The sequence below is a fragment of the Ctenopharyngodon idella genome, chromosome 2, assembly GCF_019924925.1.
Source record: "Ctenopharyngodon idella isolate HZGC_01 chromosome 2, HZGC01, whole genome shotgun sequence".
Lineage (NCBI taxonomy): Eukaryota > Metazoa > Chordata > Actinopteri > Cypriniformes > Xenocyprididae > Ctenopharyngodon > Ctenopharyngodon idella.
Window position 1 is genome coordinate 24304711 of NC_067221.1, and position 27795 is coordinate 24332505.

At 38.8% G+C, this 27795-nt stretch overlaps 1 protein-coding gene across 4 annotated transcripts in view; it reads right to left on the reverse strand.

The window, feature by feature from the left end:
* The window catches only part of tnk2b (tyrosine kinase, non-receptor, 2b), a 119822-nt gene extending 92311 nt beyond the window's left edge, over positions 1-27511 (reverse strand). For 2 of the 4 annotated variants that reach the window (XM_051863590.1, XM_051863599.1), the window contains exons 1-2: positions 27263-27511; positions 27038-27117 (exon numbers count right to left, since the gene is read on the reverse strand). The gene's annotated coding sequence lies outside the window, so the exon portion shown is untranslated. The remainder of the gene's footprint in view (positions 1-27037; positions 27118-27262) is intronic. The other 2 variants (XM_051863580.1, XM_051863609.1) reach the window with 1 other exon arrangement.
* Positions 27512-27795: the final 284 nt, after the last annotated feature.

Genomic DNA, 27795 nt, shown 5'->3' on the forward strand with positions numbered 1-27795 from the left:
AAAAAAGAAATCTAGAGAGGGGTATTTTTCAAAATATATGCACAATATTACATTCATATTTTTACTCTTATTAAAAAGTTATTAAAATTCCCAGACTAAATAAAAACACAGTACCAGTCATTGTAACAGTTGGACTATTGATGACTTCTGAGGAGAAAAGAAAACCTGAAGTAGATTGGTCTATTCAGTTGGCTCGAAATTAATTAAAAATACACTTTCAAAAGCTGAAGTGATTTTTATCAGTTAAAGTATAACTCAATATTTTAACTAATTGCTAAAGTGGAATAATGAAACAAAGCATACTGATTAATCAGTGTAATAATCGACGATTAGTCGATTAATCGTTCCAATAATCAGTAGATTAATTGATTATTAAAATGGTTTGTTGCAGCCCTAGCGCACATTGTTCCATGCTCCGGCACGGTTAGCGCCCACACTGCATGCGAATCGCGCTCAAGCCCAACCGAACTGTGCTCTGGCCCACCTCTTCCAAGTGGGCCAGGGACAGCTAAACAAACCGCGCTCCATATATATATATATATATATATATATATATATATATATATATATATATATATATATATATATATATATTTCTGTCTCTGAGCTCTTCAGGCAGTTCCTTTGACCTCATGATTCTCATTTGCTCTGACATGCACTGTGAGCTGTAAGGTCTTATATAGACAGGTGTGTGGCTTTCCTAATCAAGTCCAATCAGTATAATCAAACACAGCTGGACTAAAATGAAGGTGTAGAACCATCTCAAGGATGATCAGAAGAAATGGACAGCACCTGAGTTAAATATATGAGTGTCACAGCAAAGAGTCTGAATACTTAGGACCATGTGATATTTCAGTTTTTCTTTTTTAATAAATCTGCAAAAATGTCAACAATTCTGTGTTTTTCTGTCAATATGGGGTGCTGTGTGTACATTGAGGAAAAAAAATTAACTTAAATGATTTTAGCAAATGGCTGCAATATAACAAAGAGTGAAAAATTTAAGGGGGTCTGAATACTTTCCGTACCCACTGTATATATATATTTGGAGCGTGTGTGTGTATGTGTGTAATATATATATATATATATATATATATGGTTACAAAAAAATTTCTGCTGCACTTAAGGTTCCTAAGAGCACAGTGGCCTCCATAATCCTTAAATGGAAGACGTTTGGGACGACCAGAACCCTTCCTAGAGCTGGCCGTCCGGCCAAACTGAGCTATCGGGGGAGAAGAGCCTTGGTGAGAGAGGCAAAGAAGAACCCAAAGATCACTGTGGCTGAGCTCCAGAGATGCAGTCGGGAGATGGGAGAAAGTTGTAGAAAGTCAACCATCACTGCAGCCCTCCACCAGTCAGGGCTTTATGGCAGAGTGGCCCGACGGAAGCCTCTCCTCAGTGCAAGACACATGAAAGCCCGCATGGAAGGACTCCAAGATGGTGAGAAATAAGATTCTCTGGTCTGATGAGACCAAGATAGAACTTTTTGGCCTTAATTCTTAGCGGTATGTGTGGAGAAAACCAGGCACTGCTTATCACCTGTCCAACACAGTCCCAACAGTGAAGCATGGTGGTGGCAGCATCATGCTGTGGGGGTGTTTTTCAGCTGCAGGGACAGGACGACTGGTTGCAATCGAGGGAAAGATGAATGCGGCCAAGTACAGGGATATCCTGGACGAAAACCTTCTCCAGAGTGCTCAGGACCTCAGACTGGGCCGAAGGTTTACCTTCCAACAAGACAATGACCCTAAGCACACAGCTAAAATAACGAAGGAGTGGCTTCACAACAACTCCGTGACTGTTCTTGAATGGCCCAGCCAGAGCCCTGACTTAAACCCAATTGAGCATCTCTGGAGAGACCTAAAAATGGATGTCCACCAACGTTTACCATCCAACCTGACAGAACTGGAGAGGATCTGCAAGGAGGAATGGCAGAGGATCCCCAAATCCAGGTGTGAAAAACTTGTTGCATCTTTCCCAAAAAGACTCATGGCTGTATTAGATCAAAAGGGTGCTTCTACTAAATACTGAGCAAAGGGTCTGAATACTTAGGACCATGTGATATTTTTAATAAATCTGCAAAAATGTCAACAATTCTGTGTTTTTCAGTCAATATGGGGTGCTGTGTGTACATTAATGAGGAAAAAAAAATGAACTTAAATGATTTTAGCAAATGGCTGCAATATAACAAAGAGTGAAAAATTTAAGGGGGTCTGAATACTTTACATACCCACTGTATGTATGATTACCATCATATGTTTTTAAAATAGGCTACTTAAATAAAATAGTAAAATAGTTCCAACAGATTTTCCTGTGGTACCGAAATTGGTACCGAGAACCATAAAATTTTAAATGGTATCGGTACCGACTACTGGAATTTTGTTACTGTGACAACACTAGCTCGGAGCAATCACACTTGTCAAACGAACCAGGCTATGAGGGTCAAATGCGCTCGGGCACGGTTGAAAGAGCCTAGTGCGAGTACACCCTTACAATAGTAAAGATAAATGATATTTTATTATATGATATGATTAATATATTTTTTAAAATGATGGTTTCAATATAAATATGGTGATTATCTCTAAGGTGGACACCCAACTTAATATATGATATTTACCATTTCAATCTAACCATGTCATGTCAACAAATGTAAAAGCCAGCCAGCCAGCTTTTTATTATCATTTTAATTATTGTGCCTTTAGCCCCAACAGCAGGTGCACTTTTCACCCCAAATACCACACTTTTACATATTCTCCCGTTACTGAAAAACTGTTGCTTTAATTACCTTGAACAAAACTGAAAATCATTAAATTACCTTGAACAAAACTGAAAATCATTAAAGACCTTTGTCTCAAAATATATTCAATTTTAGCAATTCTCATTTGCTACTTAAATTTACAACATTAAAAAAAAAAAAAAATAAATAAAAAAAATAAAAAAAACATCAAATATTAGATCAAATTAGCACAGAATCAACTTTGCACTGCTGCAAGGATCAGACAAATTTCCACATGCATTTTGAAAAGCGGATGTTTTGGAAAGTGCTACGGTACGTTTTTGTGCAAAGGCGCTTTTTACCCCGTGGTGCCTTTAACCTCGTTGTACCCAATACCTGTAGCAGAAAACCATTTCATTTCACCGACCTCAGATTGCATGCATTTTCTCTGTCACTTGCAGTGGGATCAGAGTAATATCCACTCTGAAGACGAGCAAGGTGAAGGAGTATTTTGAGTTCAGATATAAACACTGATGACTACGGTAAAGATCAAAATAGAGGAAAATCACCTTTTGACAGTAACTTGGCCCTTCAACTAATGGTTGTATCATTACATCATTACTCCACTAGGTGGCAACAAGTAACTTAAAATGTATTTGTCATTGAATCATTCATTCAAAGAGATTCGTTCAAAAAAGCTGATTCATCCAGTATTGAAACAAGAAGTATATGAGCGAGTCTTTGAATCAGTCATTAAAAACCAAAAACAATTAAAAATAATTCATTCAAATTAAACATTTTTAAATTGACTGCAGCAATTAATAATACAAAAAAAGTGATTCTCAATTTATCCATAATCGTGCAGCTCTAGCTTAAACTTCAATGAAACGAGTCATGGTGCACATTAGAGGTCTGCACAGGCTTTAAACTTAAGCTCGAACTCGACCCGTGCCTGAAATCGCTTGACCTGACCCGAACCCGAGCAGTACTGATAAAATTTAAGCCTGAACCTGACCTGAACCCGAAATCCATCACTGTAGAGATGTACCTGCATTATTGCTATCATAAGCCAAGACAGCTTTGTAAGACCTACACTGCACATTACCGCTGAGCTATTTATTGGTTAAAATGACAAGATCATATCGCACAATGTTTAAATAGACATCAAGTCGTAGCCTCAAAAAAAAAAAAAAAAAAAAAAAGACGCACAGACAGGGCAACACAGCTATTTGAGTCGCACTTCATTTAGTATAGTTTGCACTCAATCATGTATCATATCATTCGATGTTTAAATACACATATCAAATAATACAAAATGTGTATGATGTAGGTAGTGTTTTAGATGATAGTAGCCTGCTCGACAAAGCTGATTTCTGAGAGACACGAGAGAAAAGTGTATTTGATTTACGAATACGCCGTGCTCATTTCATTCATAGAGTTTACGCTCGTGTATCATATTATACAAGGTTTTAAACATTTAAATATATCAAATAGTAGAAAATTTGTATGATGTAGTACTTTAGTTGATAGTAGGCTACTCTTGATAAAGCTCTGATTTCTGAGAGACTGCAGCATGACTATTTGATTTGCGTTGTGCTCAGTTTACACTAGGGATGCACCGATACCAAACCCAATGGTCCTTTACTCGTACTCGTAAAAATACCCCGATACCAAAGACCGATACCTCACATGACGTAACTGACAGAATTTTCTGTGCACAGAGCCACCGGCGGCATCAGCAGAAACAATGCTAGCCTCAAGGGAGTGGAAATACTTCAAATTAATGATGACAACACACACATTGCAAACTGCATGCTTTCAATCACAATTCATTATCGATTAGTGAAGGCGGGATAGGCGGAATCGCGCTGAATGACAGACCAGAAGCGCTCCCTCTCAGGCGCTCTCTCTCTCTCTTTCTTGCGCGTGATCCCAGTTCTCTCAGACAGCGCGCGATCAGTTCTCCTTGCGCCTGAATGGTCAAATGCACACATAGTTGTCAAAATGTCCATCGTGTGGAGTATCTCACATAAATACAGTCGGTTATGGCTTAAGTGGACATAAACATTTCGGTGACAGGATGTGTGTCAGTATCCATGGATTCGGTCTTAAAGGGACCGTATCTAAAAAACAGGTTTATTTAATTTGTATCTCTATAGTATTTGTTGTATTGTTTGTAATTTGTTTGTAAATTTCTTTTTATATAACAACAAATATATATATTGATAATTATGCCCTTTGAAGGTTATTGGACAGTGTGAAATGTTTGTTCTTTAAGTTTGTGACAAGCACATAAAAATTATTACTTTTTTCATTAGAGTAATAATAAAGAAGCTGTCCTACATTCATTAGTCTCACTGTGTTGTGCTTGGAAAACTGCAACTTCACCAAAAAAAAAAAAAAAAGGAGAGAGAGAGAGAGAGAGAGAGAGAGAGAGAGAGAGAGAGAGAGAGAGAGAGAGAGAGAGAGAGAGAGAGAGAGAGAGAGAGAGAGAGAGAGAGAGAGAGAGAGAGAAATAAATGTATAGGCATCGGTATCGGCGAGTATCGGTACTCGTACTCGGTCCTTAAAAAAAAAATGGTATTGGTGCATCCCTAGTTTACACTCATTCACTTCACACACACACACTATTGCATTGTAATTTTAGAGGTTTGTGTTAAATTTTATGCTATACCCTGGCTCACCTGTCATGCACCCAACACGAGGAGTGACTGTGTCCGACAAATTTTTTTTCTCTATTATTCGAACCCGTAGCAGATCTCTAGCGCACATCCCTATTTGTAATATCTAACAATTTATTACACATGTGATTAAACTTCTTCCTCAAACTGACTTAGTTATCACATCTAGACTCCTTTGAAACAAATATAGCCATCTACGACCTGTGACAGAGGAATGTAGTATTTATAACACATGTATTAAAGGGAGGCACTCCAAGATATCACTGTGTAGGCTGTCATAATGTACGTGTATGTGTTTCAATGATGTCAGACATGACACAGCAGGCGGGCAGTGGAATGGTTGGGAGGGATAGTGGTCGATGGGCGGAGTCTGTGCCCAGTCACCAGTCAGTGGGAAGCTTAGGAATGCCACCAGGCGCCATGTCCTGAATCAGTCTGATTCACATGGCCACCAAACCTCCACCTACAGCAAGGAACAGGCAGTTTAGAGTCAGACACACCAGCCCATTCTACTCTCCTGTTCACAAAGAATACTTTTGTCCACACACAAACATACACAGTGGTACATTTCCTCTGCAGTCCTGGGTGTCTTCTTGTGGGGACTGACGGCAGATGACTGATTTTTTCAGCCGAAAGACAAACATTATGTAATTAGAGTTCAGGGAAAGGGCTGTGTTTGGGGAGTTGTGGGAGGAAACTGCTTTACCAAACTATCACTAATCATCTCATCACTGTAGGCGATTACTGTTGGTTCCAATTTGTGACAAAGCACAACTTCCAGACAAAATGACAACACACAGAGATCGCATGCCTGTGCACATTTCAAAGCACTGAGTGCCACTGACATCATGGCACCACGGTGAGGGCACAGTGCCATGGCGCTCTGTGACCTGCATTCACTGTGCCACAATAACAGCAGTCATTCACTGTACCATAGAGTTTTAAGCATTCTCTAACAGTAGATAGCCACATCACCTCACCTTTTCTGCATATTAACCTGAGTATTCATGCAAATAGCGCTTCTCAATTTTTTGCCATCCCTTTGAATCTAGAAACACTTTTCTCACCAAAATTTGTTCATCTGTCAGAATTGCGTAAAAAAATATATTTAGGTCAATGGCAACGGTTTGGATCTATCTTTGTACAAAAGCTTTCAAAATAGGAGTTTTAAACTAGATTATTAAAAGGTTTTTACTCTTCTTTATGGTGGGCACTCTTACATGTGATTGACCCATTTAATGAATCTCACATTCACTTTTTTGCTTCATGTCACACTGCCTGAACTGCCAAACTGTGCTGAACTGTAGTACAGATCCTGTACCGAAATTATATTATACCAGTGTACTGTGCTGGTACAGTATGCCGTATAACACGTGGACCTCTAAATTAACACTTTCTAAACCACAGCATTTAAATTTTGTGACTGAACAGAAAATCAGAACCAGACTGAACAAAGGATTATAGCAAGTCACTGTTGATTGAATTTGGTCCATGATGTCACAATTGACAAGCATGAACCGTATGAATCATATAAGGAAGTCAGCATGAACAACAGCTTCACTCATAAGTTAGACGCAGTGCTTGAAACTATTGATAGGCAGTGCAGACAAATTAAGAAGAAACAGAGCCACAGGCAGGGAGTTGGTTGACAGGGTGCTCATGTATCTGAAAAATGAACTTCAGGCTCTTAAATAAACACAGAGTGAATGCAAGATTCTGTAACTGTATAATGAACAATGGAGGGTAAAGCAACAGCCTGACTACTCTGAGACTGTGTGAGACAGCAAGAAATTCATCATCTTCTTTTGAATGATGATATTCAAACATTACACGCCTACTATGAATGCTGAATCATAGGGAGCTGTGCTGAGTAATTCTTTTCTTCATTACATCTGTGATGAGCTGCATAACGTCATCTTTACAAGGGAGGAGGACAACTCTTGGCTCCTCTTTCATATGTCAGTTGATGGAAAACTACTGTAACAGACTAATAAATCTATACTTGCGGCAACTTTGACCTTTTAGGTGCTATTATTATGTATATATATATATATATATATATATATATATATATATATATATATATATATATATATATATATATAAAAAAGCAATCACGGTTCTCTGTACTAATTTTGGTACCATAGCAAAAACTGTTGGAACTATTTTACTATTTATTTATTTATTTAATTTATTTAACTATTTTAAAAATAAATAAATAAATAAATATATATACATATATATTTTTTAAGTTAAATGAGTTTATTTATGATTATAATAATTATAAGTAAATAATACATTTAAACAGCATGTCATCAAAAAACTGTCTACACTACATTATGAAGCTACATTGGGTTTAAACTTTGTTGGTAATAATGAAAGGATTTGTGAGCACGCAGAACTCTAAAGCACGCGATGAATGAAAGCTCCAGTGTTTTGAGTGGTGTTCAGCAGATTCTGACTAATTTAAATATATCTGAATGGCCATTGCGTTCAAGCGCTCAACTGATATGTCTATGATTGGCTACAATGATCAACCCTTCAAAAACATGTTGTAAATAGAAACCTTTAATGCTCTTCACAGAGCGCTTACACAGATACACACAGAAGTGTTTGAAAGCAGCCATCTATCAGTGGGTACCGAATATACCTGGTACTTTGTACAACCGGTACTGCAGAAATGCTGGTATTGTCACATTTTTAATATTTCAGTGCCGACTTGGTTTATGAAAAGCATAAAATGGTATAATCTGTTAACATACTCCATGAGGCGGAGCAGGAGGATTTCAATGCAAATGCGTCATTGTTTAGTGTAATTGTCCAGTGTCTGCCACCCACTAACAAGTGAAGATGTAAATTGGTGTCATAAAGTGACTCACATTTTAAGAATGGTCTTAAAATCTAAGAGACAGAGCACAATGTTCTGCTGCAGAGTAACACCTACATTTTTTTTTTCTTCAATTTAAGGACTAAACTCTAGCTATGTAAAGATACATTTCAGACATTTCATTTCAGTCGTATTTTGGTCTGATGGTAAAAGAGGTTATGTTTGTCTGGCTTGCCTTTATGGTTTTGCTTGGCATTTTGTTAAAATATGAGATGATAACGCATTGAACTTGTAGTAGATTTATATGACATATTGGTGCTGCACACCTTGCACTTAACTGTACTTCTTACAGGGTTCTTGCAGGTTTCAGTATGTCAAATTTAAGACCTTTTTAAGACATTTTAAGACCATAAAGATTGAAATTTAAGACCTACATGACGCATTACCAAAAAAATATTCAAATCAAAGAAATTCTGAAAAAATCATTTTATTTCAATGAATTCAGTCATTGAAAAAACAATAATTTAATTTACAGATAAAGCAATCACATTAGTAACCTTCCACACCCAACAACGTGCCAAATGCCCAAAACCTTAGGCCCAAAATGAAAATAGGCTAAAACAAACTTGCCCTCAAATAAATATGAGATGAAATCTATTCTATTTACATTACAAAACAGCATATTAATAGCCTAATAGAGATTGAACAGGCTACTCCAACCCATGTAGCACACACACACACACACACACACACACACACACACACCAGATCATCCAGATCCATCCTCGGGATAATTAGAATATCTATCTAACAAGGATGATCTGATGTGTGTGTGTGTGTGTGTGTGTGTGTGTGTGTGTGTGTGTGTGTGTGTGTGTGTGAGAGAGTGAGAGTGAGAGTGAGAGTGAGTGAGTGAGTGAGTGAGTGAGTGAGTGAGTGAGTGAGAGAGAGAGAGAGAGAGAGAGAGAGAGAGAGAGAGAGAGAGAGAGAGATCGCTAATCTCACTGTTGCTATTAAATGAGTGGTGTTTAGTCACCGTGTGTAACGTTAGTATCCAAAGCACCTCGGCTTTCGACGTGTCAGTCGATCCAAAAGTACCCCGAAGGTCGTTCGACGGAGCTGCGATGATATTGCGCTGGAGACCGGAGGGACCAGGCATTGAGGAGGATGACGGCAGGGGTGAGGCACAAAACTGGCTAATTGGCCGAGTCCGCTGAAGGCATTTTGCGGCTAGCTTGTGTTTCTCTGCACTGGCATGTGACTCCAGTACCTTCACACCCTAATTGAATATTTTTTTGCAAATTTTGCAGCGAGCCTCATACCTGGAGCTGGGTACCGCTTGTAACCAACAGCGGAAATCGCTGTGACCTAGCAATGTCTCGTTGAAAGTACGCTTTTCCATTTTTCACACGTAGCCGAACTTTAACAAACTGAGGAGACGCAGACATATTTCGCAGGCATTTATTGCATTTATTACGGGATTTGTAGTTTTATCACCGCGTACGTACCAACACCAATATCCCCCAGAAAGAACTACAACACACCGAACCAACGTTCTGAGGGCAGCGTTCTGCTGGTTTTGTTACAATTGTAGCAAAGACTCCAGAGCTCTGCTTTGTAGGCTACGACTCGATACTTTTTTGCTACTGCGTAATAACTTTCAGAGGCCAGCGTTTCTGGAAATTAATGAGGGTAAAACCTTTTTTAGACCTGACTAAATGAAATTTGAGATCTCGGATGAAAATTTGGCCGTTTTTAAGACGTTTTAAGGCCTTAAATTTAAAGTTCAGAATTTTAGACTTTTTAAGACTTTAAGACCCCGTGGGAACCCTGTTCCTAGAATACACTCCACACTTGGCTCTTACCTGAGCAGGTAGACCAACTCATCTTTTTAAATAAAAATATGAAGGCTATATATGTTTAGGTTTTATCAGTCATGGTTAAAAATATACAGGATGTTTTTGCTTTGGGTTTAAGCAGTCATTGTCAAATTATCCCAGCTCTATTTTACTTACCTTTACAAGTCATTTGATCGAACCTGTCAAACTTGTTTTTTTTTTTTACTGAAAACTTTTTACATTAAAAAAAAAAAAAAAAAAAACTTCACTATTCGTTTTTGTTGTTGATGTTGCAAATGCACCATTGAAATATGATATGATAGCTAAAGTAACAGTGAATACAGTGTTTTGTTAAACATTAGTTGAATAAAGCAGCCAAAAAGCATATATCCTGTTTTCACATTTTATAATCAAAACAAGTTTAAAAGTGCATCAACAACAAGCACTTTTCTAAAGTGTTAAATAGGTGTTAAAAGTGTTAAAAATCAACAATTATTTGACTAATCACACGTGCATAATAATGAGCCTTTAATTGCCTATATTATATTATATTATATTATATATATATATATATATATATATATATATATATACACACACATTTTCCACAGCGCACGGGCAAAAGTAATGATTATGAATGTGTCGTGAAAAAACAGCAAGGAGACTGTCTAAACATTTTAATAATTTATTGATAATGTTTTCTGTGTTTTTAGCTGCAGAGATTAAGTCAACGATGCCGACTAGTATATGCCCTATATGCAAGTTTCATATGGATTACATAATCGGAGAATATTTGAGTTCCACGTGAATTGGTTAACAATCATTTGACATTTCAAGCTTTCTATCCATGGGTTTCATGTGACGTCACTGTGCTTTATCGCCGCCATTTTTATGTCCGGTCACAGCTCCGCAACCTGTTTCAGTCTTTGGTCGCAGCAGCTACAGCTACCAGAGGAAGATCAACAAAACACTCTCAGAAGATTCACAACAAGGTTACAATATGTCTGGGATATGTGGTGCTGTTAGCTGTTTTAACAGTCGTCAGAGAAACCCCGAACTACAATTTTATTCGATTCCTAAGCAGTTAGATCGGCGGAAGAAATGGATGGATTCATTCAGAAGGGACCACACCACTGGCAGCCAAACAGCAATGCACAACATTAATAACTGCTGGGACTGTCATTTTCATAACATTATAATGAGAACACTATTGTAATAAAACGTTGTGAATTCTCTGTGTTGCTGTTTCAGCGTGCTGTGGGAAGTGCGCGTCTGGAGTTAAACATTCTGATTAGCACATAACAGTTCAAGTTTCACTTGTGCATTCGCGTCATTTTGCGCAGATAAAACTCGTAATATTAAATTTATGTAGTATAAACATCTGATTAATCTCATAAAGGATGTTTCGTTGAGGTAAATAACCCACAGAGCTTTGTACTGATGATCATAACTTCAGCACGAGCGCTCAAACAGCAACGCAAAACATTAATAACTATTGGGACTGTCTTCTTATACATGACATTATAATCGTATATACCATTGTAATTTAACGTTGTGAATTCTTTGGGCTTAGTCGCAGTGTTTCGGAGTTACAGGAAGAACGCATCCACAACAGGAGCTACATTATTGACTACGTTACTTAGTTCAAGTTCATCTGTGTGTGATTTTGTGCAAATACTAGTTGTAATGTTATTTTTATTTTGTATAAATATCTGAATTATCTTATATAGGATGTGTTCCGTTGAGTTAATTAACCTTCAGTTTACGAGTTTTGATTCTCTTCAGCGTGCACAGCTCAAACAGCAATGATTAACAGTCAATGATTAACAGTCATTAAAAATGTTTACTACTACAATATTAAAACTGTTTCATATTTTTTTCAAAAACATTAATGCATTATTTTTAATAACTAGCAAATATATTGTTCTCGTATTATTTTCATCAACACATTGTTTGATTAAAATCATTTCCTTATTGTCCGTTCGGAGGCTATTTAATTTTATTTATCCATGGCACATGCATTTTGTTTCTTTATAGTCTAAATAATGTTGTCAAATGACTTGTTTGCATTTAGGTATTTTGCTATTTATTTATTTTTGTTAATAACATCATATTAACATATTTTTTGGTAACACTTTCTCCGGTGTATGGCGATGGACGATGTTTCTCGTGGCATACTGTAGAAATGTCTTTAAGAGACAAAACACAGTTGAAGGAAATAACATAAGGATCACAAACAATAACAGAGTTTTTTTCTCAAATCATCTCATTTTGATAACAACATTACTGTTTGAGCTACGCGCGCTGAATGAACACCCATAAACTGAAGCGCTTTGCTAGAAGGTTAATTAACTCAATGGAACACATCCTATATAGGCTAATTCATATATATTATACAAGATAAACATAATATTACAACTTATATTTGCACAAAATCATGCACGCATGAACTTGAACTAGTAACGTAGTCAGAATAGCTCCTGTTGTGGATGCGTTGTTCCTGTAACAACACGCCGAAACACAGCAACTAGAATTCACAACATTTTGACACAATAGTGTATACAATTAAAATGTTATTAATATGACAGCCACAATCGTAGATAATGTTTTGTGTTGCTGTTTGAGCACTCGCACTTAAGCTAAAGATGATCATCAGTACAATAAATCGCTGCTGTGTCAGTTGCCATCTCGGACACAAATATGGCGGCGGGCATAGCGAAGTGACGTCTTTGAAACCCATGGATAGATATACTTATGTCTTTTGTTATTTTTTTTTTTCTTACCGCGGTGATGAAGCAACAAATCCCACGGTTTGGCGGTTAACCGCAGTCTGTGGATATAAACACACTCGTCCAAATGCAACTTGTTGAAACTTTGAATAATTCCATCCTCATATAGTTTTTTTTCCTCATTAAAACCCAAAAGGTGTTCATCAGTGATTGTATATCAAGAGCAAGGACATGTTTGTGTGCATTTTGTTTTGTGCTTTTACCAGAATGAAGCTCTCGATCGTCTGTGTAAAGATTGCGCATTGTGCACGAGCGCCAAGATAACTGATAACAGCGGCAACGAGCAAAAACAACACATTCCAGCGAGAGATTGCCTCTTATTTAACACAGACCAACAAATTTATCGAATTGAGATGTTTCTTTCTTTTACATCCATGCGTGCCGCGAGATCGAGACACGTCCCACCTGCAAATTGCGCATATACAATAAGTAGCCTAGCTTACTTTAAGGAAACTATTAAAATATTCCACAGATTTAATAGTCTTGTTTTTTTTATGTCATATCTACGACTTTTCAAAAGATTGGAAAAATATTGAAAGATTACTTACGTTGATCAGAAGAGAGAAATGTGTCAAATTTGCCATCACTCCCTCAGCCGTTGTATTAGAAACACCCTCACAGCATTAACATTCGCAACATGAGTCAGGAGAAATTGTGCATCTCTTTAGTTTCATACAGATTACATTGCAGGAGAATATTTGTTTTAAATGTGAATTGTTTTATTTAAAAGACGTTTCAAGCTTTCTTTAGACGTATGTTTAATGTTTGTGTGATAATTAATCGCAGAGTTTAAGTTCATTTTTTAGACGTTTCAGAAAGATTCAAACACAGACGAAAGTGCATTGTTTTTTTTTTATTATTTTAGAAAAGCAGAAGGTTTTGTTTTTATTCTGAGTGTACACAAATAAAAGTAGACCATTTGTAGTATGTAATGTCTTGCATTAATCTGTATCGCCAAAAATGACGGAGAAGGCATATTTTAAGTTGTTTCAGCTGTCATGAGGAAAAATTACGTATGTAACGAGACACTGCGTTCGGAAACACATTGGGGAACACCATCACGTGAACCGGAGTCTGAAAGCAATTGTCAAATCCAACCAATCCTATTGGCCGGCGACAGCCTATGACATCATCATAGGGCAACCCGGAAGTATATAAGGAGCGCCTAGAGAACGAGTCAGTACCTTATCGTCTGAAGGGACTGTTCAGCAGGCAGCCCCGATGCATGGCTGGGAAACGCAGTGTCTCGTTCCCTGTTCTCAGGGAACCATGTTTACATACGTAACCTGAGATGTTCCCTTTCGAAAGGGAACTCTACACTGCGTTCAGAAACGCACTGGGGAACGATATACCCACGCCGCCATGCTGAGGGGAGTGCATGCCAAACGTCAGAACTAGCAGCTTCAACTGAAGTGCCAGAACCACTCCCCCTACGGGTCACACATAGGCTGTCAGTGACAGCGTTCCCTATGGCCAACAGCCCAAGCTATAAGCCTCAAAGAGGCCTTCCGCAGAAGGCCTACCAAGGCCGCTCAAAGGCTTCTGGAACCAGCTTGTTTTAGGAAAAGAGGGTACCTTTAAGGGAATGTGGCCAGGGGGCCCGAGGGAACCCTAGCCAGTCACTTGTCAGGGGAACATACTCGACCCTGATTGCCACCAGGGAGGCCTGACCTGGTCTACTTTACAGAAACCTAGTCTTGGCCAACAACCTGTCTGATCACAGAGTCTCCAATCACATTTCTTTAGAGAAGATATCCAGTAAGAGTGACTGCAAAAGAGGCAGAAACTAACTCAGACCAGAGCGTAGAGACGGGCATCCCGAAGAGCAAGACTCAGCTTAGCGCTTTTTTTACCCTTACTAATGAGGGGAGTAATGCTCTGCTTAAACCTAGGATCTACTCAGCGCATGATTATTTACACTGAGGAGGCTGTGCACTCCAAAGGAACCCAACAAGGGGAGTACATTTAACAGCCTGGGGGCTGATCCTCAATAGGGAAGCCTCAGAGAGGCCTTCAACCACTGACCAGCTTAGGGAGCTAAGTACTATGCAGGACACCCCTCAAACGAGGGAAGTACAGAGCTCGACCTAACAGATAAACCGTACCGTAGGCACAAAATCATGGAGGCCCAAGAGGGGGCCTGCCACATGACACAAATTCTACACGTGTAGAAATACATTACAGCAGCCTTGCTAAAGGCCAGCATGCACTCAATCTGCTTAGAGAACACCCAGAAATGGGAGGAGGAAGCTTAAAGGGAGGCTTGTGAAGGCCACACACCTGAACAGCTTGCTTGCTGATAAGCAAATCCAGCAGATTAGACTGAGGGTGCCCACATAACAGTCTACCTAACACAATCTGACGAACAGTGCACTCAGTAAAAACACTTTTTACTCTTTAAAGCAAGAGGAGTACAGCATATGCCAACACGCCCTGCAGGAGGCCCAAAAAAGGGCCTACAACTTCCAGACACGTGGCATCAGCTCACGGCAGTGTTCTAAGCTCTAAGGGAGCCAAGTAGAATAACCAAACTTCTCAAATGAGGTTAACTAGCTTAATTCAACCTGAGCCATCATACCACCAGGTCATGTACTCGGTAAAAACAGCTTTTTACTCTTAAAGCAAGAGGAGTACAAACCTACGCCATCATGCTCTGAAGGAGGCCCAAACGGGGCCTACAACTCAGAATGACACGTGGCGTCACTTCTAGTGGCAATTACTAAGCTCTCAGGGAGCCACATACAGAACCAAACTATTCAGTGAGGTTAACTATAAGCTCAGCCTGAGCTTAATATCAAACAACACATTCCAACAGGCAATGTACTCAGTAAAGCACTTAACACTCTTAAAGCAAGAGGAGTACAAAAAAACTCCGCCAACATGTTCCGAAAAGAGGCCCAGACTGGGCCTACTACTCCAGGACACACGGGCGTCAGCCAGTGGCAGTGTCAACACCCACAACAAGCCTGCGCCATCATGTTCTTAGAGGAGGCCCAAACCGGGGCCTGCGACTCCAGAAGACACGTGGCGTCAGCTAGTGGCATCTGTCTAAGCTGTAAGGGAGCCTAATCCGAGAACCAAACAGCAAAGTGAGGTTACCTAGCTTAACTCAACCTGAGCTTAAATCTACATATTCCAACAGGCAATTTACTCAGTAACAACACTGAAAACCCTGAAGTAGGGGAGTACAAAGAAAAGTGTATTGTGCTCTGAAGGAGGCCCAAAAATGGCCTACCACCTCAAACAGACACGGACATAGAACTTAGACACTGCCACAGGTTTAAGTGAGCGAAACTCTGACCAAAAACATCCACCAACAAGAGCTTGTGACACAACAAGCTACAGTGCTTAGAAGGAGGCTTATCTGACGAAAGCCTTCAACTCCAATAACGCAACAGAATTCTTGTGGCAGTGTTTAAACTCTAAGGGAGCTAACAAAGGAACCAAACTGACTAGTGAGGTTCCCAAAGCAAACTCAACCTGAGCTATGCATTCCAGCAGGCCATGTACTCAGTAAACACCTTTACTCTTAATGCAAGGGAAGTACAAATTAATCACCATGCTCTGAAAGAGGCCATAAACAAGCCTACTACTACTACTACTACTACTACTACTACTACTACTACTACTACTACTACTACTACTACTACTACTACTACTACTACTACTACTACTACTACTACAGAAACAGGTGCTAACCTGTGGCAGCAATAGAGTATAGCTCACATTGTGTAGGGCAAAAACTAGAACTTAAAGCATAAAAGTGATGCTTCATTTTTTCCATTCACGTCATCCTGAACACAAGGATGGATTTCTTATACCAACCAGAAGTTTACACACCTGTACTGAACCCTAGGGAACGGGAGCTAGATAAAGCTGACACCGTTACACTCAAACTTGAATGTTAATTCAAGGGGTTCAAGGGAAAGGCAAACACAATATGAATGAAAATTGGGGCCTACGCAACACTAGCATTCTCTTATCCACCTAAGATAATGGGCCTACCACCTGAGACAACGGCACCAGGGAGGCTAATGATAGCCTGCTACCTTAGCTGCTATCTATCTTGCACCTACACTAAAGGGGTAAAGGGCTTTTTGGCCTGACGACTCAGAAAGAGGAGGCCAGAACTAGGAAACTATACAACCTAACAAGGGAAGTAAAGATACAAGGGGGAATCCAAAGCAAACACCTAACCCTAGTTCTTAGCCTAGGCCAGCTAAGCTGTGGGCCCATAGGGCCACACATAAGCATAGATCTGCCTGGGGGCTAAAACTCAGCCTACAAACTCATGAGTGAAGAGGCTACTCTAAAACTCTAAAATAAGAGCTCAAAGGAGCAAAGCTCAACCCAAGCCAACAATGTCAGGCAGCCCAGGAGGCCAACGCTAAACATAGATCTATCTGAAGTAAAGAGTGCTAATCTCAAAACAACTCTAGCTATAACCAGAGGAGAAGCTACTCTACCAATGGTGGCTGTAAAGGTGGCCATTTTGTTAGCCAAACCAAAAACAATCGTTCAAGCCAACCTAATGGTTTTTAAACTTCAGAGCCCTTAAAAACCCCTTATTCTATTTTTCATCCCTACACGCCCAGGAAAAACCATACAGGAAAACTTAAGGTCAGATATACTATAATGTAAATATAGACCCAGCTTACCTTCCTGCGGCTCGAAGACCGAAGACTCCTATCGTGTAAGGGATGGAATCTAGGGTCCTATTAAGCCTAAAGGAGCCTTTTTACTATCAAGCCAGAAGGTGGGCCATCAGAATCTTATTCATCATGGGCCCTGTCCTCAGCCTGACTGTAAGAAAGCTTGAGCGTGTTACATTTTAAAATTCCATAACCAGGAGGTGGAAGAAGAGAGGAGAGGGTAGAAGTGAACTACCCTCGCAGAGAGGAAACCAATCACTGATGCTGCTGGCGTCTGTGGTTGATTACCTCCCTGAGATCCTACTTCTTCCTAGAGTCCCGCCTTCTCTGGGACTTACTCCGAGGAGGAGGAGGTACCCGAGAGGCAACACTGGACCTCTGACCCTGTCTCTGATCCTCGAAACGGGACGGGCCAGGACCTCCTGTCTGTCTGGGCCCAGGATCAGATCTGAGCGGTATGCAGTTCTTAAACACCGCCGAGCGCACCTTCGCCTCTCTGAACTTCCCTACAACCGCCTCGACAGAGGTACCGAAAAGTTCAGAGGGCGAAACCGGTGCATCGAGGAGAAAGCCCTTTTCTTTCTTCCCGATGTCAGCCAGGTTCAACCACAGGTGTTTCTCCGTGGCCACCATCGCTGCCATCGATCTTCCAACTGAAGCAGCGGTTTGCCTAGTGGCCCGAACAGCCAGATCCGTGGTGCGGCGCAGTTCTTCTGCCACCTCAGGGGACAGACCCTGCCCCTGATCCAGATCCCTCAGCAAGTCAGCTTGGTAGGCCTGTAACACCGCCATGGTGTGTAAGGCCGCACCAGCCCGACCCGCTGCTGCGTATGCCCTGCCATTCAAGCAAGAAGTTACTTTCAGGGGCTTAGAAGGCAGGACAGGAGCTTTCAGTGTCGGGGCCTGCCCAGTGATGAGATCAATAGGGGGCATCGACACATACCCATGCTGGCTCAATCCCTCCACATCAGTGAAATTCGCCCGCTGATGCAGATGAATACGAGCCGAATATGGGTTCTTCCATGCCTTCTCGATCTCCACATGAAGATCAGGAAGGAATGGAAGGCTCAGGGGGGCTGCTTTGTTATGGCCAGAAAGGAACCGCTCGTCAAGCCGTCTGCGTGCGGCCCCTCTCTTAATGCGTTCCCACAGCAGCTGCAGTCTGCCAGAAGCGCGTTCCATAACTTCAAGCAGCTCCGCATACGCAGGGCAGGGAGGCTTTGAAGTTTCAGCAGGCTCACCTGCTTCCTCTTCAACAGCCATCTCCTGCTCTCTTGGGCTTGCAGCCAGAAGAGCACTCACTGCTGGATCTGACGATGTCAAAGACAAGACATCATCAGCATCCAACAGCTCACCTTCGTCAGCTACAGAGGGTTGAGAGAGATTTACACCTCTCTCAAATTCCTCCGCAAGCTCCATCTGCGAGCCCCATGATTTCAGCCACCGCTCTGAGAAGAGGGCCAGACGAGAGCGGAGTGTTTTCATTGATAGACGCTCACAATTCGCACAGACAGCACCCTCAAGCACTGACCATGTGTGCTCTTCCCCCAGACAGAAAACGCACAGATTGTGTGCGTCACCTGGAGTCAAAAACCTGTGACAGGGATCAGCACACTTTCTGAAACGTTTGTCAGACATAGTAAATACTCTTACCGGATTCAATGTAATCGCCAAACAGACAAAACAGTCCCTGAAGACGAAAAGATACTGACTGGTTTTCTAGGCGCTCATTATATACTTCCGGGTCGCGCTATGATGACGTCATAGGCTGTCGCCGGCCAATAGGATTGGTAGGATTTGACAATCGCTTTCAGACACCGGTTCACATGATGGTGTTCCCCAATGCGTTTCCGAACGCAGTGTAGAGTTCCCTTTCAAAAGGGAACCATCAAAACGCGCCAGCGCATTCGTCAGCCAGAGGGTCAAAGAAAACGTAGCCTATTTAGTTTCATATTTATGTTTAAATATTAGACTATAGCCTAATATTAGTTTTTAAATTTAATTTATGTTGATTATGAAAAGTGAACAGCATGACTAAGATAGGCTAATAAGATGCGCAATATGTTGGGAGACATGTAGTGGGTCAGACATGATTTTGACCACTTCATTAAGTTTTTTTTTGTAGTAAGCCTTTCTTTAAAATGAATTTCATTTTGTATAAATTGTATCTTAATTTTAATCAATGTTTTATCAACCAATTGCCTGGATTTAATAAATAGGAAGAAAACCAAGAACTTCGCGTGTGAACGTCAATTATTTGATAAGATATTGTTGGTCTAACAATATATTTTAGTTGAACATTATCTGTAGAAATCACAAGTACTGGAACCTAGCAGTTAATTAATAATAATCAGACACACGCACAAAATAAATCCCCCATATGTTTGGACTGTCGCTGCCCCTTGCGCAAAGCTGTTTTTTTCTCCAGAAGCACTTGAACATAGGACAGAAGACAGTGAATTATGATAAACAATGATTATTGTGTTTATAGTTCATATCACACACACCATATGCACTCCTGTAACTTTCACCAGCAAAAATAAATATATAAATAAATAAAATACAAACAAAAAAAACAAAAAAACACAAATAATCGGATTTGGATTGACGTAGCCTTAGACAGCAACAGTTTATGAGACTGCTGTCCCTTTGTTTCATTAATATTAAAGCTGCTGTCCATAACTTTTTTGGTTAAAAATCTCCTTACCTTAGCCCGACTCACAACGGTAAGCTTGTAATAATGTTTTCTAAATCGGGTGGTACTGGTTGATTTCTGGTGGAAAATCGAGCATGCTGCCGTTCATCTTTGCTTCATTACATCACGACATGTGACGGCATCTCAAAACATGTCTCCATTATATTGTCATTTGCACTTTGCAATCACATCAAAAAAATAAACAAAACTCAGTGTATACTTGCCTCACAGACATGAGAAGTATATCTATCAGGGCTCCAGACTGCACCTAAAACGGTCGCATTTTCGACTAAAAATATTAATTTGTGAGTGATATTTTTGCTGAGACATGTCACATGTTATGACTGTAAAATTTGCATGTTATTTGCTTGTTCCGTGACCAGTAGCCTATCACATCATTTGGTGTGTGGACTTAATTAAATGAGATGCTGCGTGTGAGTCAAAATATGAACAGGTAAGGAAAAATTTCACACACCAAACAGACGCCAAAGAACTAGAGCTGATGAAAGCTGATGACTGTTGTCACCTCGCGTCACCTGCTTCGGTGCAAAAAAAAAAAAAAGCTGCATTTGAACACACCGTTCTGCTCCTGCGTAAAAGGAGAAACTGCCTATTTCTTCATATATATTTGTCTATATTCATCATTCAAAAGGGGAAACCGGCTCTACAGACTGCAGATACACACACAATGCAGCGCGTGCTTACCGTCTGAATATCAATCATGCTGATCACTTTCACTTTCCACTCAGCTCATGCTCATCAGATAAATTTAAGGTCATTAAAAGTCTTCAAGTGCCTTAAACAGTATAACAAGAGTATAAATTTTAAGGCATTTTACCCAGGTGAAAAAAAAAGTACATTTCAATGTACTTAAAGTGCTCTATTTTCACACACTAATTTTGTACTTACTATACTAAAAATTCTTCTTTAGTACTTCTTAAGATAATCTTAAGAACATCTAAGTGTGCTCAACTGTACTATTTTGAGACACCATGAAATATGAACTAAAATGTGCTTTTAATATACTATCTCTGTATTTAAAAAAATATATTTAGTTACCACTTGTACACTATGGGTTCAAATGTACTATAAGTAGTATCTAAATACATTTTTTAAATACAGAGATAGTATATTAAAAGCACATTTTAGTTCATATTTCATGGCATCTCAAAATAGTACAGTTGAGTACACTTAGATGTTCTTTAGATTATCTTAAGAAGTACTAAAGAAGAATTTTTAGTATATTAAGGACAAAATTAGTGCACGAAAATAGAGCACTTTAAGTACATTATAGAAATGTACTTTTTTTTTTTTTTTTCCCCTTCACCTGGGTATATTTTGTGGATGGAAAAACAAATTGCAATACTCCCTAATGTTATTATTATTAATTTCATTAATTAAATCTGAGCGTTGCATGTTTTAAAGTCAAAAGAAGGCGCTGTTGCGCGTTCTTCAGAGCAGCTCGCATTCAATGATTAGCGCACATTTGTCAACAATTATCACAAAGTTTACTTTATATTATTTATATTATATTGTGTTGTAAACGGTTGTAGCAACGTAATTTTTTTAATCCTCATCTGAACTTAAATGAGCAGCAAAAGTAAAGCACAGACATTTCAAAATAAGAGTCCCACTGTATTTCAAAGTAATCAAAGTCAAGCAGTATGTATATCAATTGCCCCTGTTTGTTATTTGGTTACACAAACCAAATTTAATATATTTATATATTTATTTCCATATATTTATATTTATTTTAATTTGATTCAAAGTAAACTGTTGTAGCTTCAGGACGGAAGGACTAAGAACATTATTTGACATTATTCAATATAAAGATTTTATAGCATCAGGGTTATTATAGTTAACTAAAACCATTAAAAACATTTTTTATTGCTTGAAATAAATGTTAATACTAAAATAAAAATCTATACAAACTAAACAGACATGTTTAAAATTATATATATATATATATATATATATATATATATATATATATATATATATAAAAATAAAAATCTAATCGGATTCAAAATATTAACAAAAACTATAATAGTATTAAGTGAAAATAGTGACATTCATTTCCCAGAAAAGTCACAAGATGAAAAAGCTGAAACTGTAAAGGGGAGATATATAAACAACAGGATGACTAAAAGTAAGTGATTTAAAATTTTAAGTTCATTGTTGTGTGGCTCTTAAAATTATTTGGCACCTGTTTTTTCCTTAATGAATTTTTTTTGTCTTTTTTTTTTGTCTGGAGCCCTGTCTGTAGAAAGCTTGAAATGTCAAGTGATTGTCAACCAATTCACGTGGAAAACAAATATTCCACGGATGAGAATTTATGAACCGCATTATCAGACGGTTTTCTAAGGCTGCATGGTATATTAAAACCATTTAAAAATCAAAATATAGCATAGTGCTATTGTGAAATCACAAAGCCTGTGATTCAGTTAAATAAATATATGCGCTGCGGGTTTCAGTGTAAAGCGCAACACTTTATTTACATGCATGCAGGTTACGTTTCTCAGAGCGGCTCCGTTCACAGATTTGTAACGTAACTCACTTATTATAAACCTATGGCAACACAGGAGAATACATGAATGAGTTTCTAAATATGCAAATAAATTAAAGTGGCTACAGCATTTCTATCGTAAAGAAGTATCTATATAGCCCTAGATAACATATTGCGATATATTGTGATTTATTATTATTAACTGCAAATGTCCACTAAGGAAAACCTTGTCCATATATATTTTATGCTTTATAAGTGCGAAGCTTATGATAAAATTATGCATAATACTCGTAATCGTGAGCAGAAATTAAAGGGTTAGTTCACCCAAAAATTTAAATTCTGTCATTAATTACTCACCCTCATGTCGTTCCAAAACTGTAAGACTTTTGATCATCTTCGGAACACAAATGAAGATATTTTTGATGAAGAGATCTGAGAGCTTTCGGTCCCTCCATAGACAGCCTACGCAACTGAAACATTGACGCTTCAAAAAGTTCATAAAGAGATCATAAAACTAATCCATATGAATTGAGCGGTTTAGTCCAAATTTTCTGAAGAGACTCGATCGTTTTATATGATGAACAGATCATAAACAAAAGCTCAAACCTCTTGCGGAAGCTCAAACATGCTGCGTAACAAGAATGTACCTCATTGGTTCTTGCACACATCAAGCAAACATGCTTGAGCTTCCGTTTACCACAACTTATGTGACTTTTTAAGGACCCGCGGGAACCCTGGTTATGGTGATGCTTGACTAGCCAGTCAACAGACTGAAAGTGTGTCTCCTGAACCTATTCACCTGATCATAGCAACTGGAGACTAATCTGAAAAAATAAGAAAAAGCATCCTGGTTACACTGCTAATGATACAAAGAGGTATTATACTGAATGCTTGGAGAGAAAAAAAAAAAATCACTTCCAACCACAATACATATGTGTTCCCATGGTCAGTCATTAAAAAAAAAAAATGACATGACAACCCATTCAAGTGTAAAACGAAAGAAATCAATGTGTTGCCTCATAGTGCAACTGGATATTCATCTCTATTTGGTGACAACACAACATTTTCTAAAGGCTAAACTCACCCCATAGTTTTGGTTAGTAATACATACCAAGGTTAACAAACTAATGGACAAATAATTACAAAGAGCAAATTGTCAGAGGTTAATAATGCAGTCAGCAAATGTTCTTCTTGTTATTAAACAAATACTGCACAAATTGCAATTAGAGGTTTTGTTCAACTAATTACACCTTTAAGACATAATTTCAACTTGGTTGTAATAAACATTTACAACATAAGATAATAATCTCTATGTGAATTAGTCTAAACTATGTAAAACAAGTAAACGCAACTTAGTGCTGCCCAGCTCTGACAATAACTGAATATCCCAACCAGCCCCCCAAAACACAAACTTTTGTAAAGTAACCTTTCAAATTAAAATGGAATGTGGGAGAAAATTGCCCTGATGTGAAATCTGGATATCTCTCATGTCCTGCCATTAACGGCCAGTAGCGCACAGCATCTGTCATGCCCAGCAGCAGTGTTCGGCACCCACGGTTGCGTATGAGCTATGATAGTGAAGATTACGTCAATGCAGGACTAGAAATGTTTTTGGCAGAGGTATTACTCTGCACAAGAGAACAACATTAATGAAAGCACTCTATTAACGCTCAAGCAGACGACTGACGTAAAGCGCACCACCATGAGTAAACATTGGGGGTTGAGAGCTGGAAGTGGGCACTGTTAAACATTAACACACCACAATTACATCATGGGCAAAGCCTCAAATTAAACATGATATATGAAACAGGTTATGAATAAGTCACCACCGCAGACGCAGAGGGAGAAAAACAGGCACACATCACAACGAGCTAATAAATCCAGTAGGGCATTGATCTGTTCTGGACTTTGTGCACAAGTCAATGAGCAGTTAATAGTCCGAACTGCTGTGAAATTGACTGGTCTAAATGCTTCACTTATAATAACACACTGAACACACGCATACAAAAATTGGCTGAAGGGCTCAATGTGGCTTTCAACAGAGCCAACAACTCATGCAAGCCGTTTATTCTGTGATCTCTCATCAGAAACTGTTACCAGTTTGGACTCGGCCTGCCATAGAGAAGACTGGCATGTGGCCGCATTTCTAAGTGGTGAAGGGATGCTGCTATTAACTTTGGGCACACAGCCAGTGGAGGTAAGCCAGGGATCACTGAGCCTGTCAAAATGAAAGCCGTCACCTGAGTCAGCAGTCTGCTGACTACACAAGCATGGTGTTGGTTATCAGCTTGCTTCCTGAATTTCTGTGAATTTCAATCTACTTTTAACCCTCTTGTCCTCTTCGGTCAAAAATGACCAAAAAATTTTACGTTTTGAAATTTAACATTTTTTTGCTTCATTGGAATAGGATGACACTTGGTGACTTTTGTCACATTAGCTAAAAAAATCATGGACATGATTCAGATATGTTAAAGGGTTGTAAAAAAAAAAAAAAAAAGTCACACTTGGCTCCAGGAAGGAAATGAATGGGAAATATGAAAACTCCGAATCTTTTGGTGGTACAAACTACAAATCAGTCACTATGCAGAAAAACAGTGCACAAATGAAGGGGTGACACTCTAAAACATCGAGAGTACAAGAGACACACCCATTTAAACACACACTCACTCACACACATGCAGAGACACACACACATGCTATTATACACACAAATGAACTGGTGTGGCTGTAACAATATGGTAAAATTGAGCCAAAACACTCAAATAAGAGGTTGAAATCAGATCAGACCCAGATTTATTAAGCTGTGATAAAGAATAAATATATTTATTTTTGTTACATTTTTATTGAATTTTGATTTTATGTGTAACAAAATGTCCTCTGTGTTCAGGTTTGACTGTAGTAAAAATAAATAATGCAAAAACTGACACTTCAAATCAACATTTAAAATAATAATAATAATAATAATAATAATAATAATAATAATAATAAAAGAATCTAAACTTTGACAAGTAGTCTTTGAGAAAGTCTAAGTATAAATCCAAATCCACAACTTAATAAAAATAAGTATTTGTCTAAAAACAACTATATTAGGAAAAAAAAAAAAAATGTGTATTATTTTCAATGGGGAAAAATAGCTAATAAAAATTGTATAAATATTGCATAGTATCATAAAATACCCTCAAAATTTTAAACAATCAAAAAAAATATTATTGAACAAAAATATATTACATTGGTTTTCCTGAAAAAGTTACATTTCAAGGCTTCTGTCATTTTTGACCATGAAGGAGCCAAGTGTGACCCCTAAACGAAGAGGACCAGAGGGTTAAAGGCTTATGTCCATGTGATTTTCTTTTTTAAATTATGATGCAGTCACTGTGAAACTGATTGATACTTTAACATCTGGTGCTACTCAGTGAGGTCAAGGGTACAACATAGTTTGTCAAAAGTATAAGACACAATAATAATGACACTGAGGGAACAGTGTAGTTCCAGAGAAATGTAGATGTCAAATCATACCATTGATCCCCAGCTATAATAGAACAAAATCTTCCTTGGGGCGAGAGGATCTGTGCCTGTCTTCAGTCAACTCTTTTCTCCACGAGCATAAAAGAAGAGCTGTGCGGCAGCGGGTTTTGCAGCCTGGCTTGCCTTTACATGTAGGTATACTTATCACAACTAGGCTGAGATACACGGCCTAGGGGCAGCGTTTATTGAACAAAAGTGCTTATCTCCTATGCACTGAGCACTAGTAGGAAAGACAGAACATTAGAGAGCCTTACACTACAAACACAAAAGCAAGAAACTACTGCATAACTGCATAGGCGGCCTCAAACCATTCATAACCTCGTAAACACACTGAAGGTCTGCAGCAGGCATCTTCCTCTCTCAGAAACACACACCCCTTACCTGCAGGCCTGGATGAGTCACGCTGTGCTGCCATAATACAAATAATGACACTTTTTATGCCAGTCATTACGCAACTTGCTCACACTTTTACATGCTGCTACAATGTAGGTTAAGAGCAACAATTGCAGTTATACGTGTGACCCTGAGCTCTAAAGCAGCCATACATTCTCCATCTGAATCAACCTTTTGTCCTGCATGACTGTAATTCAGCATTGATCACAAAGTAAGTCTTTCTTTGTTCACAGAAAAGAGTCAGTAACGCAAAAAACAATGCAGCTTTTAGATAAAAAGAGATGGGAATTTTTCTTAAACTCCACAAGAACTGTTAAGTTACATGATGAGTTTCATTGTTATGGTAAACCGAACACCTCTTGCCATTAGACGCGCTTTTTGTCAAATCTCAATCATATGAATGCACATAAATACTTACTCCTAGACTGAGGATGAATCTTTAAGTCAAATTCCCGCCACTCACTTTCCTCAGGTGAAATCTTGAGATCGGCGCGAGGACTGAGATATGAGGAAACGTTAAAACAATTTCCTCTTAATTTGTTTTATCCGGTAAAACCCAAGCTCTTGTGAAACTGACTTTTACAAAAGTGGTAGGAAAAATGTTTCGATAATCTGTGATATACACGCTGTCTTTGAGTCCTACCTGTCAGACTCGTGTTCACTCGATAACGCCAGGTGTCTGGTGACTGAACAAAACTTCACTCGAAGTTGGTCCTGTGTGTATACTCGAAGTTCAACGGAATTCCTACGTTTTATGAATTTATTTCAGTGTGTAACATATCGTGCTCTATAACCGCTGTCGCATTCTCACTCATTTCTGTCGCTAAACTGCAGCAGCGCTCGAGCTTGATTACTCAATCTCACTCGCGCTCGAGCTGTACATATGCATCTATTGACAACCCACTCTTAAAGGGACAGGACACTTTTATTATGACAGCACTCTACAAGGCAATGAACGACACTGAACTTAATTTTAAACTCTAGTTCAGTTTTACCGCTAAAAACTGGTAAGAATTGGAAAGTCTATTTATTACGGCATATTTGTAAATTGTTAGGGGAAGATGTATTGCTTTTTGAAAAGCACCTTCAAAAATAGAAGGTGCTTTAAAGACCATAATCACGAGGCTGCGTTAATAAGAAACAGTACTCATTTTATGGCTGTTAAGCTGTGTTAAA